The sequence below is a fragment of the Dioscorea cayenensis genome, chromosome 8, assembly GCF_009730915.1.
Source record: "Dioscorea cayenensis subsp. rotundata cultivar TDr96_F1 chromosome 8, TDr96_F1_v2_PseudoChromosome.rev07_lg8_w22 25.fasta, whole genome shotgun sequence".
Lineage (NCBI taxonomy): Eukaryota > Viridiplantae > Streptophyta > Magnoliopsida > Dioscoreales > Dioscoreaceae > Dioscorea > Dioscorea cayenensis.
The window spans coordinates 13,193,311-13,206,241 of record NC_052478.1 but is presented as its reverse complement, the minus strand read 5'-3'; the positions used below and the strand labels follow the sequence as shown (position 1 = coordinate 13,206,241).

The window sequence follows — 12,931 nt, the reverse complement described above, 5'->3', positions numbered from 1 at the left end:
TCCAATCTTGAATGCTTGTTGAATGATTTCTCCTTTAGAGTGACACTAGGGTTGAGAGCCCATCTTGGTAGCCTTTGTGGATGAGTGACACACCATGAGGGTTAGACAATGCTAGATTGGACAGGGTTGAGAGGGTGAGTCGAGAGGTAGCGAAGCGTCCCCTTTCCCCTCCGGTGTGATTTATCTTACCTCCATGTCCTAGAGTTCTTTACGGTCATAATAGAGTGAAGTGCTAAAGGATAAACTCCACTTGGGCTTAGTTGCGTGAGCAATAGAGTGAAGCATTGAAGTGACTTTAGTATCTGGGGCTTAATTGTGACTAGGGTTTTTCGCCTGGACCAAAGGGTTAGATCTATACATAGAAATAGGGTTTATCACTTGGAATCCCTAGATCTCCATGCAACTTTGCATAGTGTGAGGTGTTGAAATTGAACGATTTCTCTGCCGAGACATAGTGTAGAGTTAGTCACGGTTAACCTTAGGTTTGGGACCGTGTGTTTTAGGATTTCCACGACTCATTAAGCATCAGTTAGGAAGCATAATCGTGGTCTTGTACTTGAAATATTAACCCTAGGGGAAGCATTGTCTGAGTACCCCACTTCTATCTATTGTCTTTCCTCTCAATTTTATTGTGCCTCTCGTTCTTATTTCATTTCTCTTTTTATATCAATCTCATTTATCATACCATCGATTCATTCTCATCATAGTTAGAAATCTTTGTGTTTCCATTCACTATTCCCAGTGGATACGATACCCACTCACCTGGGATTTATTACTTTGACACCCGTGCACTTGCGGTTTACATGCATATTCAGTCATGTCAGTTGCAAAGTGTATCTTCAATCGACTGAAATCGTGTATCTGATAATTGAACAAATCTAGTCAAAGCTTTCTCTAGATCGGTCATCTGGGTCTCCAAGCTTGAAACTCAATTCTCCATGTTCGGGGCTTATTGTTGTTGAAAACCTGGTAGTGCCATGGCCTTTTTCTGCCCTTGGTTACTCCATGAGAAATTGGGGTGATTTCTCCATCCTTGGTTGTAGGTGTTGCTATAAGAATTGCCTTGTACTCTTCCCAAATTGCCCATAAAATCTACTTGTTCAGTTGGGGCTGAAGTAACAATCGAAATAGGACAATCAGACGGCATATGTGAACCCCCACAACAATCATAACTTGTGATAGTGGCTACCCTCGGTGAAGTCAATGCATCTAATTTCTTGCTCAATGCCTCTACTTGGGTTGCCAAAGATGTAACCGCATCAATTTCATGGAGTCCGGCCACTTTCTTCTTTTCTCTTGCATTCCATTGGTAGCTATTCATAGCCATTTCTTCTACCAATTGTCGGGCTTCTTCAGGGGTCTTGTTCCCCATTGTACTTTCTGTGGCAGCATCTAGAAATTATCTTGTACTTGGATTCAACCCATTGTAAAAAGTTTGAATGATCATCCATTCGGGGAACTCGTGTTGTGGGCACTTCCGCAAAAGGTCCTTGAATCACTCCCAAGTCTCAAACAAGGATTCAAGCTCCATCTGAACAAATGAAGATATCTCATTGCAAAGCTTTGCCGACTTCCAGGAGGGAAGTACCTTGCAAGGAAGGTTTCGACCATTTCTTTCTATGTTGTGATGGAAGCTCTTGGCAATGAATGAAGCCACTGTTTGGCTCTTCCTTTAGAGAAAATGGGAAGCCCTCAATCTTATAGCATTATCCGTAACACCATTGATCTTCAGCATGTCACAAACCTCCAAGAAGTTTTCAATGTGATTGTTTGGATCCTCATCAGCCAAACCATTGAACTGCGCTGACTACTGTATCATTTGGATAAATGCTGGCTTTAGCTCAAAATTTGAAGCCGTAATCGGGGGCCACACGATACTCAATTGCGTGCCCATAACTACGGGTCATATAGTTGGAAAGTGTTCTCTGTTGTTTATTCTGCTCTGCCATATTTTCTGACCCTTCACCTTCTACTTCAGCTCGAATCAACAGTTCTTGTGCAGGTTCTTTACCCCTTCTTTTGAGTGTACGTTCAAGTTCAGGATCACCTCCAACCAATATCAAAGGGTTCCCTCGGGTCATAACCTGGAGCTGCACCGAAAGAAAGAAAACAAATCAGAACGATGATAGAATAAGAAAAGGCGAAATAGAATAAATAGTAAATAGCTAAAATAGCAAAGTACAAAGTGTTTCCAAAATGCCTATTCCTCGGCAATGGCGCTAAAAACTTGACAACGCCCCTTGCGTGTGATCTGCAAGTGCACCGGTTCGTCGAAGTAATAAATCCCAGGTGAGTGGCTATCGTATCCACAGGGATTAGTGAGTAGAAACACAATAATTGCTATCTAACTATGATGAAAATGAATCAATGGTAGTGTTAATAAAATCTTCATAAAAAGAACTAAAAGAAATAAGAAAGAGAGGCACGATAAAGTGAGAGGAAAGACAATCGATAGAAAGTGGGGCACTCAGACATTTCTCCTCCTAGGGTTATTGCTTCAAGTGCAAGACCAACTATTATGTCTCCTAACTGATGCTTAATGAGTCGTGGAAATCCTAAAATACACGGTCCCAAACTTAAGGTCAACCGTGACTAACTCTACACTATGCCCCGACGGAGAAACCGCTCAGTCTAAACATCCACACTGTGTACAATTGCAAGAAGCACTAGGGATTTGAAGTGATAAACCCTATTCCTATATGTAGATCTAACCCTTTGGTCTAGGCGAAAGACTCCTAGTCACAATTAAGCCCCAGATACTAAAGATTAGTTCAACGCTTCACTCTGTTGCTCATGCAACTAAGCCCCAATAGAGTTCCTCTCTTAGCTCTTCACTCTATTGTGACCGCAAAGAACTCTAGGAATATGGAGGTAGGATAAATCACACCGGAGGGGAAAGGGGACGCTCCGCTACCTCTTGACTCATCCTCTCAATCCTCTCCAATCTAGCATTGTCTAACCCTCATGGTGTGTCACTCATCCACAAGGGCTACCAAGATGTACTCTCAACCCTAGTGTCACTCTAAGGGAGAAATCATTCAACAAGCATTCAAGAATGGAACTCAATTAAAGACATCAATTAAGGAAAGCATAATAAAAAGTCAATGAAACAATAACATCCTAGGGTTTACAAGTCCAAGCATTCACTAAGGGGTTTAGCTCTCCATGGAGCAAGATACAATCAATAATGAATTTGAAAGTAAAACCATGTAATCCATAGGAAAATCCCCTCGGTATTCATGTCGATGGTCTTATGGAGTAGCCTCGTCCTCTCCAAAGGTCCGCTGTCAAGCCTAGGGCACACCTCACTGGATCGGTGCCGATGAAAGCTCCCCCAATAATTATCTTCAAGGAAAAAAGCGGTGTTGAATACGTAGAACCACTCCAAAAGCCTTGCCAAAGCCTTTCTAAACCCTAGCCGCCAGTCTCCTAAAAGATGGAGAAAAGATAGAAGAAAGGATGAAAGATGGATCCCCAAATTGGTACAAGTCGCGGCTTTATAAAGGGCTAGAATCGGGCATCCACACGAGCGTGTGGATTTCTGGAAATCTGATTTTCTATGGGCTATGAACAGTAACTGATACAATAAATTGCTACAATGATTTACTACATTACATGCTACAGTACTCCTCCAAAATAATCCCCAATCCACACTTTTGATTGAGGCAACATAAACGGACACATGCCTATGCTGTAGATCGCATCGCTTCTTCAATAAAATGCCATATTGGTAAAGATTTTGCTAACATTGCACAAGTCAGAATATGCAAATGTGACTGCCTTTGTGCCCCTCCAAACCATGTAATTGCTTGAGCACATGGAGGTTGGCACACATTCTTGTATCTTTGATCATAACTTGTGTCTTCACATTTGTTCACTCCAAGACTTCATCAACAAAGTACAATCACAATCTACTTAGGCTTCTTTCTTTCATATTTAGCTTCACAACCCTTCATGCACGAAAGTTCACAAATACATATGTATTAGCGCTAAAATCTGATAAAAGTAATGCTTATCATAAGAAAAGAATACTTCATATTATTAATACACAAGCACTTATCAAGGAGCCATCCATGGATATAGAGCATTGTAAAGATTATGTGCAAGATAGAAATTTTTTTTCCAACCATTCACTTGCCTCATGGTTGAAATGTCTCAACACGGAAGATTCATGTTGCGTCTCCCATGTGTATATGCCCTAGGAAACAAGAAGATTAGTAAAGTTATTGTTTTACACGTAGTTAACATATATAATTTAGAACCATTAACGCATTTAATAATTTAAATGATATTTACCATAAAAGTGGTGAATATCCTTTTCCTCACATCTTTGGGCACTTTCCCCCATTCGTTCCATACCTCTTGATGAGTGTACAATGTTCATATATTTCATATCAATTTGTACACTTAATTGGTATGTATTAGAACCATAATGTCAAATTTGATGGTAAATATTATGTGTTTTGTATTAACAGGCTTAGGGCAGTACTTACAGATGAGGGAGAGCTAAAGATAGCAATTTTAGACCTAAAACGATAAAGTTGGAGCTCTCTTGGCAACATTAGAACAAGGACAAGCCAGACTGGGTGGCTTACGAGCAACTTATTGTCATTCTTACGGCCGTAAGTCTAGTTTAGAAGACTTTGTGGGAATGCTTATACCTGTAAGGGGGATTCAGAGGACCTTACTGGCAAGGCTTATGCCCGTAAGGATGCCTATAAGGACCATCCAGAGGAGCTTACGACAGTAGCATACGCCTATAATGGCAGTCGCAAGTAGCAAAATAGTAAAGTTTACGGTCCAGCGCTTACAGACGTAAACTAGGCAGTAACAAAATCAAAAGACCTTACGGATGAGGCTTACGACTGTAAGCATTCTCGTAAGGCTTGCGACAGTCTCCTCCAGCTCCCTTACGACCTAATCCTTATGTCCGTAAGCAATTCGTAAGCAGTCAGGTATAAATAGAACTTATGAGGATTTCTAGGGCATTTCCTATTTTATTTTTCTATTTTTTTTGGGGCAACCCTTGGAGGTGAGGTGGAGGAAGAAAAAGGCTGAATCTCTAGCACTCTAAGGGTGATTTGTAGAGGGATTTGGTCCTACGTTCAAGGGGATTGAAGAACGTAGCCGTCAAGCTCATCTTGACGGCGTGTGTGGAAGCTTCTTTGGTGACTCTTCAGCCTAGGGATTAAAAAGGGAATTTTCATTGGAAAATGTGGTCTTCCTCTATTCTTTGTATCTTGAATGCTTGCCCTTCATTAATGGAGGGATAATTTGTAGATGTTTGGGCATAGTTGAACTCTAGGGTTTATTTCTTTGACTTTGGTTGTTGGATCTTGGATGATTTAATTGATTTCTTATTTGCAATCAAATCTATTTGAATGTAATTGTTTATTTGAATTCTTAATTGCTAATGAGGTGAAAGCCTTAGCTATTATATTTGATGTGGTACATAACGAGTAGAAATACCCACCTAGCATAGACATGCCATGGTTAGAGGGAATTGTGAGTAAGCCTGGGTATAGGTACTTTGGAGACTTTGTCTCCCTCAATTCTCCTAAGTGAGTTGTTGGCAATTTCTGTGCTCTATGCTATCATGTGGAATGGATATTAGGAGAAATCATATTTTTACTCTGTATTCGAATTAGAGGTTATCTCTCTCTCCTTGGGGGAGATTATCAACTTAAGAGATTGTTATTAGCTTACAGTGAGGTTTCATAGAGTGTTAATATGATTGTGTGGATGTCTGTATCAGCTTTGTACCTATTCAGTTACTTTTCGCCTGAGAAATCAGGGTTTAGTATAATTCGGGAAACCTCTCGGTTCAAATAGGATTGTATGCTTGGATAACCATTGTCCTATACTCAACAACCCTAGAGGGATGCTATGCTCGGACATTGTTTTTTTCCTTAATTCTCCTCCTATTGTTTGCCATATTTTTTTTTTTACTCTCATTCACGCACAAACACTTCACTATTCTAGTTATTTTTTGGATCTAGAATTATGACTAATACTCACTTTCTTTCCTTTTGACTGACACTATATTTACGGACACTTTATTACCCGATCGGCAAGTACACTTGCGTCCCTATCAAGTTTTTGTCGCTGTTGCAGGAAAAAATACGGATATTAGGAACACTTGAATATTTGTCACTTTATTAATTTCTTTTCTTTTTCTTATTTGTTTATATTCTTTTTCTCTTTGATTGTCTTCTACTTCTTTTTTTTTCTTTTGTGTGATTTTAGTGTATGCTACCAAAGGGAAAAACACCAAGACTAGCAAAAGGCGAGAGTAGCGTAGAAAGGGTGATTGGAACCAAACTGAGAATAACCTTATTGAACGAGACATGATCTTTGATGGTGAGTGTTGAGGGAGAGCAACTGGACACTATGGCAGAGCAAGGGAGCCAACACAAGACCCTTTCAGATTATGCTCGCCCCACTCTTAATGGTTCTCAGTCAAGTATATTGTGTCCATACTAAGTTCTTGAGTAAACATAATTATCTATATGTTTTACATGCATTGAGCATCATTTTTACCATGGTTTATGTCTCATAATGTGTGTTTGGTGTTCTTTTGTGTAAATAGGTTGTGAAGGCCTTGAAAGTAAGGAAAGAAGCAAAGATAGGTTATGAAGGAACCTTTTGTGGAGTTTTTGTGCAACATAAGGATCAAGACACAAGAGGGGCTCATGCACACGGGGGTGTATGCCAACTCCCAAGAGAATTCAAGCCGAATTGTGAGTTGGAAGGGCATAAAGGCAGTCACACTCCCATGTCCCGACTTGTGTGAAGAATTCAAGTATCTTTCCAATGATAGTTAGATGACGAGAAGCCTCATAACCTACCACGCAGACTTGTGCCCATCCATGTGGCCTGAGTGTGGAGCCTTGTTATGAAGAGTACTGCAGCAAAATACTGTAGCAAAATACTGTTCATGTGGTCACGTGGGCGGTTTTTCACACCCACATGGTCACGTAGGAGGCTCACACGGTCACGTGGAGGCATGTGACAGACGCGGTTTTTTACTATAAATAGCCATTTTTCCCTATTCATTGGGGACTTTTTTGGTAGCATTTGAAAGCCAAAGCTACTAGGGTTTCAAGAGGAGGTCTTTGGCGAATTTAGGGGGTTGTTCTTTACCAACTTTCATAGATATCTTCTTTGTCATAGCAACAAGGGAGCCTTCAACGACCCATCATCGGAGAGGGATCATTCAAGACGTTGAGCGACTCATCAAGGCCATCATCATGAATTCAAGGGTGTTTAATTCCATGGTTTTCATTGATTTACATTGCATTAATTGTTTTGTAATTTGTCCCATGGAGGGCTAAACCCTATTAGGTATTTTGGTATGTGAACCCTAAGATCTTATCTTTGCATTGATTTACTTTATGTTTTCTATTAAATCCGAGTTTAATTGAGTTTCAATCTTGTTTTCTCATTGCTTGTATGTCATATTAATCCTTGTGATTGATTTGTTTACATGATTTGTTTGTCTTAGTGAGAGATACGTCTCCATTAGCGTTAGAACTCCAAGATTGAAGAGAATTGAGAGGGTGAGTCATGTGATAGTGGAGTGTCCTCTTTTCCTTCTGATTAGTGCACTCTATCTCCGTATTCACTAAGCTTTATGCAACCATATTCAGTATGAGGCGTGAGATTAAGAGATTTCTCTGCCGGGATCTTGTAGGGGGTTAGAGATCTTTCACCTAGAAGTAGGGTTATGTCTATCTTTAGGAATCGGGTGTACTCTTAGGTATCCCTAGAATCTATTGTGGTCATAGGTGGTGTGAGATATTGAGATTGAGTGATTTCTAAACCGGGACCTCATAGAGGACTAGTATCAGTGGCCTGGAGGCAGGGACCAATTATTCTTAAATTACCTTGACTCGTTTAACTTGGTTTAGAAAAACATAATAAGTCATGTGCTTCATGTTGGATCCTAAGGAGAGCATTGCCCAGGTACCTCATCTTTATTGATTGAGCCTTCCCTTATTTCTATTCTTCCTTGCTTGCTTGAGACATTCATATTCTTGTGATTGAGTTCATTTAACCAAAATCCTTATGTCGGCTAGATAACTCAAAAGTAGTTACTACTAATACTTCTATTCATTGAATATTTTATTGCTTCAGCAAACATGCACACAGGAGGTGTGGCAGCCCACCAGTTACAGCAAACAACTTTCAGCTTAAACCAGCATTTGTATAGATGGTTTAGAATTTAGAACAGTTCCATGGATTATCGAACGAGGATCCCAACAGTCATATTGGGGGATTCCTCGAGGTATGTGACATGCTTAAGATCAACAATGTTTCTGACGACGCCATTAGACTCCGCTTATTCCCACTTTCAATGAAAGAAAGAGCTAAACTGGGTCATCAGGCTCTTCCTCCAGCATTTATCACCACTTGGGAATAGCTTGTCAGACCATGCTTCATTCATTATTTCTCTCCAGGAAAAAAGACCAAGTTGCGTTAAGAGATTACATCATATGCACAGTTGGACACTGAATCATTTTTTGAGGCGTGGGAGGGATTTAAAGATTTGTTAAGGAAATGTCCACATCATAACCTACCCGAATGGATGGAAGTTTAGATTTTCCATTAAGGCCTCAATCAGAGTACCCGACAGCTAATTGATTTGTTAGAGGGAGGATCACTTGGTCGTAAGACCTCATAGGTGGCTGATGTACTCTCCGTAGGGATTGAACTTCTAGTACTAGTTGATCCTCTAATGTCTAGTCAATCCAAAGGGATAATGAAGAGATTAACTACTAAATAAAGAGAAAAGAACTAAAGGGTAGAAGAACCAGGTAGACTAGGATTGAGTTTAGATAATAAGAGAGCAATGCTCCGGGATGATTCCTATATGCTCGACATACTGACTTGAGTCCAATGCCTACCAAGGTACATTTTAAGATCCTTGTGGGTGCTCAAAAGCTATATTGCATCTACAACTCTCAAATACATCAAGTTTTGCTAATGTAACTACGGGCTTCATACACACCAAGTTTTGCAATTACTAGGGCAATCACAACTACGATAATCTACACACGCTGAGTTTTACACAAGCAACTACGCATATTAAGCATGGCAAGTTATACAACATATTAAAAACATAAGAACACTTTAGAACTCCATAGGCATTAGAAAACAAGTAGTCAAAATATAAAAAGCAACATAGTTCACAATCCCGGGGCACCGTGGAACGGTTAGCCCCTCATGAATTCATACAACTGAGAGTAAAAGATAAATGCAAACAAGAGAGAAATCATGACTTCCTCCTTTTAGAAAGATCTCTTTAGTTGTACAACAAGAACTACGTGAGTGTTTGGTTGTCAGGAGTCGATTGGGGGAAGAGTGGAATAGGAGTGAGATGAGGGGGAGTGGAGTAGGGGTGAGAATGAAGAATGTGTTTGGTTGATAAGGTTTGGAGAATGTAATTTATTGGGAATGGGAAAAGTAAAGAAATTAAATATGATAAAATGACACTTATGCCCTTTATTCAAATGAATATTATATAAATTAAGAAAAATAAATTAATTGTTATAAATAAATATTTCAAAAAATTTTGTTAATATCATTAGTAATTAATTAACTATAATAAATAACTATATCAAATAAATAATTAATGATATTTTTTTAATATAATTAATTACTAATTAATTAACTATAATAAATAATTAATTAATGAAGAAATATAACTAATTAATTATTATAAACAAATATTTAACTATAATTATTAGTTATTATTATTTCATTTTAATTATTAATTATTACTAAATTATCAACTTAATTATTATAATTAAGTAAATTATTATTATTTAATTAATAATTATTGTTAAAATTGTTTAATTATTTATTATTTAAATTAGTAGAATCGATCAAGAGTGTTCACAAAATAACACTGCAGGAATCCACACGGCCCTATGGAAATTTCACACGCCAATGTGGATCTGCGGGACGTGAAAACCGCACGGCTGCATGCCAGATATTCAAAAACACATGATCAAAATGTTCCTAAACCTCTTCTAAACATGCAATTATCCTTCTAGAATAAAAACCAAGCATATTTACCCACTATAATCCACTAAAAGCAAGTAATGGTGAAGAAATGGGGGATTGAAGGATTACAGACGAGATGAGTTAAAAACTTTGAAAACGGCCGGGAAATTGAGTAAGAATCCCTCTAAGACAATGGTACGAAGTCGGGGGGATGATCAAGAGTGTTTTTGGAGAGATTTATAGCACAATGAAGAGGAGACCTGAAGAGATTTTAAGGAAAACTTGTGTCTCTTGGAATTCTGCACATCCACATGGGCATGTGGAAATAACCCACGCCTGTGTGTAGCTTTAGGAAAGCATCCATAGGGGTAGACGCATACCCCTGTGCACTCTCGGGATAACACTCTAATACTTTGAACACTTCCACACAGGCATACAGAATATTCCCACGCCCATGCGCTAGGCCCACTAGGGGCAGACGCATGCCCTGTGGCTTCTCTGTCCAACCGAGAAAATTCTCTAAGTATTTCATACGCCTGTATGTAAATTCCACACGGGCATTGATCCTTACTAGGCAATTCACAGGGGCAGATGCCCACCCCTATGTCTTCTTGGGATGGAGAAGAAATTCTCTGCAGAGAACCACGCGAGCGTGCGGAAATTACCCACGCCCGTGCATTTATTGACAAAATCATCCACAGGGGCGAGTCTACGCCCCTATGTCTTCTCGGGAAAAATCTCTAAGTCTCTACAGCGAAACACATGCCTGTGCAAAAATTCTGCACGGGTATGGACCATCACAAGGTCGCTCATAGGGGCGAGTCCACGCCCCTGTGCCATCTCTGGATGAGCTCTGAACGAAAACGCACGGCCGTGCAGAAATTCCACATGGGCGTGTGTTTTTTATGGACACTTAGAAAACTTTGTAGGCTCTGCAGAAAATTCCTAAACACAAATATACACTCAGAGCCTACCTAATAATGCAATTTTCACTAGAGAAAACACGAAAAACACGCTCAAATGACCAAGATTCTTCGCCACACACAATTAGGCACATGATAACACCACAATGTCTATGAGAAAATCATAGAAAAAGCATCTAAAAATCAAGACACCAACACTTAAAGCCTTATTTATGCAAACACTAAACTAAAAACTAGGAAAACAATAAAGGCTTGGGTTGCCTCCCAAGAAGCGCTTGTTTAACGTCACTTAGCTTGATGTACCTTGTCTTACCTCACGGGGGCTCATAGATGAAGGTTTCCCTCTTACCCATGACTTGGAAGCATGATGAACATAGTCTTTTGAAGGTAGAGGGAGAGTTGTCGAGCTTGGTACCACTTGACAAGAGTTCATCAACCTTGTTCTATTCTTACGCATTCCCAACAGCCTTGGGGCGTTTCTTGTAGCATCTCCTTGCCCGCTTCATCTTCTGGAACATCTTCTTAATGATTTCCTGTGTAGATGGTACTTTTTCCTTTAGACCAATCATCATTACTTCTTCATTATCCACCTCTTGGTCTAGCAACCCCTCGTACGGGTCTGGATTCAATATTTCTTGCACATATTCATCAATTATCTCATCAGTAGTGTCAAGAAAATATTGAGTATCATCAAAGTCAAGAGAATGTCGCATGGCATCGGTGAGGTAGTATGTGAACATATCATCTCCAACCCTCAGTGTCAACTCCCCACCGTCCATGTCGATTAATGCCTTAGAAGTGCACAAGAATGGCCTCCCAAGTATCAATAGAACATCTACATCCTTGTCGATGTCCAACACTACGAAGTCTACATGAAATATGTACTTGTCCACCTTGACAAATATGTCTTCAATGATGCCCCTCGGATGTCTCACTGTTCGGTCCGCCAATTGCAATGTTATCCGAGTGGGCCTAGGCTCTCCCAAGCCTAGCTTCTTGAAAAGTTATACGGCATAACATTGATACTAGCCCCAGAGTCCGCCAATGCCATTTCTTCACCCATATTACCAATGTTGCATGGGATGATGAAGCTTCCAGAGTCTTTCTTCTTGTTTGGCATATTCTTTTGCAATACTGCCGAACAAGAGGCATCTAAGATCACCGATGAACTCTCCTCCAACTTCCTCTTGTTGGTCAATAAATCTTTCAAGAACTTAGTATACCGAGGCATTTGAGACGACGCCTTCATAAAAGAAATGTTGATGTGCAATTGCTTTAATAGACTCAAGAACTTCTTGTATTGCTCATCATTTTGGTCATTCTTCAATCTTGAAGGGTAGGGAATTCTCGGCTTGTAAGGTGGGGGTACCACCTCCTTCTTCTTGTTTGCTCTCTCCTCAACCTCCACGATCTTGGGTTCTTCAACATTGGTCTTCTTACTTGGAAACCTACCCTCAACCTCACGACCACTTGTGAAAGTGATCACCTTTACATGTTCTCTCGGATTAGTCTTGGTATTACTCAGTAGGCTTCCTTGTGGTCTCTCCGATAGAGATTTCGCAATTTTTCCCACTTGATTCTCTAGACTGTGCAATGAAGTGGTGTGGTTACGAAGTGTAGCTTTGACCGACTGAAACTGATTGTCCGATGTCTGGACAAATCTAGTCAAAGCTTTCTCTAAATAATTCATCCGGGTCTCCAAACCTGAAACACCATTGTCTATGTTTGGGGCTTGTTATTGTTGTTGGAAACTCAGTGGTGCTATGGCCTTCTGGTGCCCTTGGTAATTACTCCACAAAAAAGTTAGGGTGGTTCCTCCAACTCGGATTGTAGGTGTTCGTATATGGATTACCTTGTTTCCTCATGGCATTACCCACAAAATCGACTTGCTCAACTGAAGATGCATCACCAATAGAAATAGGACAATCGGTTGGAGCATGTCCTCCCCCATAACCTGTGCAAGTAGTGACGGCCTCCAATCTATTAGAAGTTAGAAGGTC

The 12,931-nt window shown here is 40.0% G+C and overlaps 2 non-coding genes across 2 annotated transcripts; one reads left to right on the top strand and one right to left on the bottom strand.

Annotated features, from left to right (window-relative positions):
• Positions 1–1,457: 1,457 nt before the first annotated feature.
• LOC120268002 lies at positions 1,458–1,563 on the top strand. Its single transcript, XR_005538672.1, has one exon. It is a non-coding gene; the product is annotated as a small nucleolar RNA R71 (small nucleolar RNA).
• A 6,907-nt stretch (positions 1,564–8,470) lies between these two features.
• Positions 8,471–8,577, bottom strand: LOC120268076. The gene has a single exon (XR_005538745.1). It is a non-coding gene; the product is annotated as a small nucleolar RNA R71 (small nucleolar RNA).
• Positions 8,578–12,931: the final 4,354 nt, after the last annotated feature.